The sequence below is a fragment of the Rana temporaria genome, chromosome 5, assembly GCF_905171775.1.
Source record: "Rana temporaria chromosome 5, aRanTem1.1, whole genome shotgun sequence".
Lineage (NCBI taxonomy): Eukaryota > Metazoa > Chordata > Amphibia > Anura > Ranidae > Rana > Rana temporaria.
The window spans coordinates 40,658,363-40,664,899 of record NC_053493.1 but is presented as its reverse complement, the minus strand read 5'-3'; the positions used below and the strand labels follow the sequence as shown (position 1 = coordinate 40,664,899).

The following is a 6,537-nucleotide window of genomic DNA, read 5'->3' as shown; positions in this document are numbered from 1 at the left end:
TATAGGTAAATACAAGAAGAACCTTCTTTACACCCGACGCATTTCGGGATAACCTTCTTCAGGGGTGTGTAGAGAAGGACAATTAGTTCAACTGGAGCGTAAGAATACATAGAGTTAATTACATGCATTTACAGGCATACCCCGCTTTTAAGTACACAATGGGACCGGGGCATGTATGTAAAGCGAAAATGTACTTAAAGTGAAGCAATACCTTTTTTCACTTCTAAATGTGTGCACTGCATTGCAATAGTCATTTACAAGCTTAACTGATATGAATAATGCATTGATAACTAAAATAAACACAATATTCAAATAAAAATTGTAAGCTTACCCCATCTCATTGTTGTTGCAAGGCCAGAGCAGCTGAGATAATTCATTGTGGTAGGAAGGGTGAAGGCATACAGGTATCTTCTGTTTCACTAGTCAAATCTTCAAAGGCGCGACGCTTTCTCGCTGGCGAAATGGGTGTACTACAAGAAGAAATCAGAGTAGGAGCAGGACTTGATGGTGATGTCAGAGCTGGAAATGGACTGTCAGGTATGCAGGTATCTTCTGTTTCACAAGTCAAGTCTTCAAAAATGAGGCGCTTTCTTGCTGGAGAATTGGGTGTACTACAAGTAGCAATAGGAGCAGGACACGGTGGTGATGTCAGAGCTGTGGAGACTGTCAGTTGATGATGATCTGCGTGCTGATGGACTTTTAGAAAAGTATGTTTCTATGGAGGTTTGAAGTGTAGCTCTCTTTTTCTCCCTGTAGATTTCTTTGTAACAGGCATAAGCCCCTGAGATGTTAGCATTGACTTTGGAACTTCTTTCAAAATCCCTATCATGCTTTTCAAATAGAGCCATGGCGCTATCAAGATGACGGAAAGCTTCAAAGAGAATTTTTGTTGTTAAACCTTCAGGCTGATCAATGATCTCAACCCCCATCCTGCACATCTTCTTCTCTCTCCTCTTCAAGTTCTAGAAGATCTTCATTGCTGAGGGACTCCGTGTGGGACGCAAGCAGTTCAGCAACATCTTCTGGCTCCACTTCCAGCTCTAACTGCCTTGCCATATCTACAATATTTTCAGTAGCAGTAGCTACATGATCGTCACAGCCTTCTGAATCATCAACTAACTGTTGGCATAATTTTTTCCAGGCCCTTTTCATTGTGGTTTCCTTTATGTCATTCCAAGCATCTCTTACAGTTGTAGCTTTTCCAGAATTTGGATAGGACTTCTTTACCTTCTCCTTCTCCTTCTTCTTTGTCTATTGCTGCAATACACTTACTGAATGTTCTTTTTAAAGTGGGAGTTCACCCATAAAACACTTTTTTCAAACAATCCCCTTAGATTGATGCTCATTTTGTCTAGGGGAATCGGCTAGTTGTTTTAACCACTTCCTTACTGGGCACGTATACCCCTTCCTGACCAGGTGAAATTTCAGCTTCTGGCACTGCGTCGCTTTAACTGACAATTGTGCGGTCGTGCGACGTGGCTCCCAAACAAAATTGGTGTCCTTTTTTCCCCACAAATAGAGCTTTCTTTTGGTGGTATTTGATCACCTCTGCGATTTTTATTTTTTGCGCCATAAACAAAAAAAGAGAGACAATTTTTTTAAAAAGTCAATATTTTTTACTTGTTACTATAATAAATATCCCATTTTTTTAAAATATTTTTTTTCTCAGTTTAGGCCGATACGAATTCTTCTACATATTTTTGGTAAAAAAAAAAAATCGCAATAAGCGACTGGTTTGCGCAAAAGTTATAGCGCTTACAAAATAGGGGACAGAATTATTATTCATTTTTATTATAATTTTTTTTTACTAGTAATGGCGGCGATCTGCGATTTTTTATTGGGACTGCGACGTTATGGCGGACACATCGGACACTTTTGACACATTTTTGGCGCCATTCACATTTATACTGCGATCAGTGCTATAAAAATGCACCGATTACTGTATAAATGTGACTGGCAGTGAAGGGGTTAACACTAGGGGGGCATGGAAGGGGTTAAATGTATTCCCTGGGTGTGTTCTAACTGTGGGGGGAGGGGGGTGACTGGGGGAGGTGACCGATGCTGTGTCCCTCTGTACAAGAGACACAGATCGGTCTCCTCTCTCCCTGACAGGACGTGGAGCTCTGTGTTTACACACAGAGCTCCACGTCTTGTCCCTGTAGCCGCCGATCGCGAGTGCTTGGCGGACATCGCGGCCGCCAGGCACGCGCATCAGCATCTCAGGAATGCGGCGGGCATGCGCTCACCGGCGGCGGTGCTCGCGCACCCTCTAGTGGCCTGGAAGAGCGGAGGACGCATATATGCGTCCTGTTAGAGATTTAGAACCACCCTGCGGCCGCACATATTCGTACGGCCGTCGGGAAGTGGTTCAAATATGAGCAGTACTTACCGTTTTCGAGATGCATCTTCTCAGTCGCTTCCGGGTATGGGTCTTCGGGAGCGGGCGTTCCTTCTTGATTGACAGTCTTCCGAGAGGCTTCCGACGGTCGCATCCATCGCGTCACTATTAGCCGAAAGAAGCCGAGCGTCGGTGCAGCTCTATACTGCGCCTGCGCACCGACGTTTGGCTTCTTTCGGAAAATCGTGACGCGATGGATGCGACCGTCGGAAGCCTCTCGGAAGACTGTCAATCAAAATAGGAACGCCCAGTCCCGCAGCCCATACCCGGAAGCGGCGGAGAAGATGCATCTCGTAAACGGTAAGTACAGCTCATATTTTAAAACAACTAGCCGATTGCCCTAGACAAAATGAGCATACATCTATGGGGAAAAAGTGTTATGTACGGGTGAACCCCCGCTTTAAGTAGTTTAACTTGAAGGCGGCAATGACGCATTGATCCATTGGCTGCAGTAGTGAGATCGTATTTGGTGGTAGGAACTGCACTCAAATGTTAGGGTTCAGCTCATCTAGTGTTCGAGGGTGTCCAGGGGCATTATCAACAAGCAGCAAAATGTGGAAAGGGATATTGTTGTCCTTGCAATAAGCTTTCACCTCTGGAACAAAGCAGGTGTCAAACCAATCTTCAAAAAGGGCTGCAGTAACCCATGCTTTTTTGTTAGCTCTCCAATGCACTGGAAGCCTAATTTTAACGTAGTTCTTCAAAGCTCTTGGATTTTCCCATCTGTAAATTAGCAAAGGCTTTAGCTTTAAGGTACCAGAAGCATTGCCACCTAACAGAAGGGTTATTCTATCTTTAGCTGGCTTGTAGCCTGGCATTGATCTTTCCTGTATTGCGATAAAGGTTCTTGCAGGCATCTTCTTCCAGAATAGACCAGTCTCATCCACATTAAAAATCTGATCCATGGAGTAGCCTCCATCTTGAATAATTTTGGCAAGCTCGCTTGGATAGCTTTCTGCAGCCTTATGATCTGCAGCAGCTGCCTCTCCTTGTATTTTAATGTTATGTAGGTTAGACCTTTTCTTGAACCTATCAAACCATCCACGGCTTGCAGAAAATTCTGCATCCTTTGCTGTCCCATCTTTCTTAGCCTTCAGGTCATTGAATAGACTTAAGGCTTTAGTTTGTATAATTAATAGAAAAAAAACAAAAGGCTGACGCTGCGCTAGCATAAAGTGATATTGAAATTGGTCATAAACAGTGAGCTGCTAGCACTAAAATTGTGTACAACAACTTAGAAAAATATAAAAACAGAAAACAGTGCAGCGCTAATAAGTGATAAATAAAGGATTCATTAAATGAAATTAATAAATAAAAAGTTTGTTTCTGGAATGAAATTGAGAGCCAGAAAGATAAAAGAAAAAATTGGTGTATTAAAGAAATAAGTCCACAGAAGCCGTGAAGTAAAGGAATCAAGTGACTTAATCCAGCATTGTTTCTTGTGAGAAAAAGGCTGCTGTACAGACAATGTGATGAACTCCTGGTTGCTATTAGCCCGCATTCACACCTAGGCGTTTTTACGCCTGTAGCGCTACGCCGCTGCCGCCAGAGGGCTGAAAACAGATGTCCCTGGTTCACATCTCCACGCCGAACGCCGGACGCCTGTCGCCTGCCGCGTGAAAAAAGGTCCCGGACCTTTTTTTCAGGCGTCTTCGAGCGTTCGGCTAGGAGATGGGAATCATCTCCATAGAGGGGGTCATCTTGGGGCACATCTAGGCGGACAATACCGGCGTTTTGTCGCCGCAAATCGCGGTACAAAACGCCGCTATTTTTACCGCGATTTGCGGCGACAAAACGCCGCGATTTCGTCCGCCTAGATGTGAATGCAGCCTTAGTGAGATAGATTTCAACAGGACACCCGTGTGATAAGATTGCCTGCTTACCGAAGGGAAAGACTGCTTTGCATCAGTCTCATGGAGCCTGTGGGAAGTATGGTCTCCCAATACCCTGTCCGTCTAGATAATCTCAGTGAGACTCAGGAACTCAGCATATGATCCAGGATAACGTAAACGACAAGAAAAGAAGATCTCTCATAGCGTATAACGTTTAACAAGGAGAAAGGTTTAATAGATAATGCACTTACAATTATGCAGTGAATTTAGGCATGAGGTGGTGGATTGGAGAAGCGCCTCCGCTCTGCTGTTCCGATGCTTCTCGCTACTCGATCAGAAAAAACACAGCCGGCGTTCAGGACGGAACGCGATGACGTCACGGCACCCTAGTTTGTATAATTGCCTGGTTGACAGGAACATGACGTGTAGTCTGATTTTCTATCCAAAGTATTAAGAGTCTCTCCATGTCTGCAACAATGCTATCCCTTTTTCGAATTGTTGTTGTGTTAACAGGTGTAGCACTCTTAATTTCTGCAAGAAGTTTTTCTCTGTTTTTTATGACGGTGTTAACTGTAGTCCGAGTGTAGCCTAGCCTTCAGCCTATTTCAGCTTGAGTTGCACCTTCATCATACAACTTAAAGCGGTTGTAAACCCATCGATGTAACACTTAAAAAAACTGGTAACATTCCCGGCATGCCGGGAATGCTAACTGCACATTGGTTGTGCTCTCAACCAAACTGTCAAACCATCCAATGGCTGGTGTCATAACTGATCACATGTGCAGCTTCATGGCAGTTGAAGATTGAACAAAGGCCAAGATGGCAGCTTCCTTGGCTGAAAAAGATAGGAGGGTTTACAACCGCTTTAATCATTTTAGCCTTCATATCCAAGGTAATTGATTTACGGCTTTGTTTGGTACTATCTGCCATTATTCAATGCGTACCTGGCAAGCAATGCTGGGCTGGCTGGCGGACACCTCTGGGCAATGCTGGGCTGGCACCTCTGGGTCTTGGTGCTGGCTGGCGGGCACCTCTGGGCCTTGGTACTGGCTGGCAGGCACCTATGGGCCTTGGTGCTGGCTGGTGGGTACCTCTGGGCCTTGGTACTGGCTGGCAGGCACCTATGGGCCTTGATGCTGGCTGGCAGGCACCTCTGGGCCTTGGTGCTGGCTGGCAGGCACCTCTGGGCCTTGGTGCTGGCTGGCAGGCACCTATGGGCCTTGGTGCTGGCTGGTGGGTACCTCTGGGCCTTGGTGCTGGCTGGCAGCACCTATGGGCCTTGATGCTGGCTGGCAGGCACCTCTGGGCCTTGGTGCTGCCTGGCAGGCACCTCTGGGCCTTGGTGCTGGCTGGTGGGTACCTCTGGGCCTTGGTACTGGCTGTCAGGCACCTATGGGCCTTGATGCTGGCTGGCAGGCACCTCTGGGCCTTGGTGCTGGCTGGTGGGTACCTCTGGGCCTTGGTGCTGGCTGGCAGGCACCTCTGGGCCTTGGTGCTGGCTGGTGGGTACCTCTGGGCCTTGGTACTGGCTAGCAGGCACCTATGGGCCTTGATGCTGGCTGGCAGGCACCTCTGGGCCTTGGTGCTGGCTGGTGGGTACCTCTGGGCCTTGGTACTGGCTGTCAGGCACCTATGGGCCTTGATGCTGGCTGGCAGGCACCTCTGGGCCTTGGTGCTGGCTGGTGGGTACCTCTGGGCCTTGGTACTGGCTAGCAGGCACCTATGGGCCTTGATGCTGGCTGGCAGGCACCTCTGGGCCTTGGTACTGGCTGGCAGGCACCTATGGGCCTTGATGCTGGCTGGCAGGCACCTCTGGGCCTTGGTGCTGGCTGGTGGGTACCTCTGGGCCTTGGTGCTGGCTGGCAGGCACCTCTGGGCCTTGGTGCTGGCTGGCGGGCACCTCTGGGCTGGCAGGCACGATAGGTACCTGTAACAATGAAAATAACAGTGGGGGGGGTCAGGGGCTATGATGTGGGTCCAGGGCTGGTAGTGGGGGGTCAGGGCCAATAGCAGGGGGGGCGTACGGTACTTACATTTATGCAGACTGTGGCTGGTGAACAGCTCTGGGCTGGCGGCACCTCTAAGCAACACTGGGATTGCTGACAGGCAATGCTGAGCACCTCTGGGCCGACAGGCAATGCTGGGCTGGCTTGCTGGCAACTCGTAGGACGTTTTGCCTCTTCCCTCACAACTCTGGGCGGCAGCTCCGCCCCTCCAGATCATACTGCAGCTGCGCGGCGCGGGAATGTCCGTAATTGCGAGGCACTTTACGTACACTTGCGGGCATGTCCGTACTCGCGAGTGTACG

General features: G+C 48.1%; 1 pseudogene; it reads right to left on the bottom strand.

Annotated features, from left to right (window-relative positions):
• Window positions 1-267: 267 nt before the first annotated feature.
• On the bottom strand, window positions 268-5,267 carry LOC120939958 (annotated as a pseudogene).
• Window positions 5,268-6,537: the final 1,270 nt, after the last annotated feature.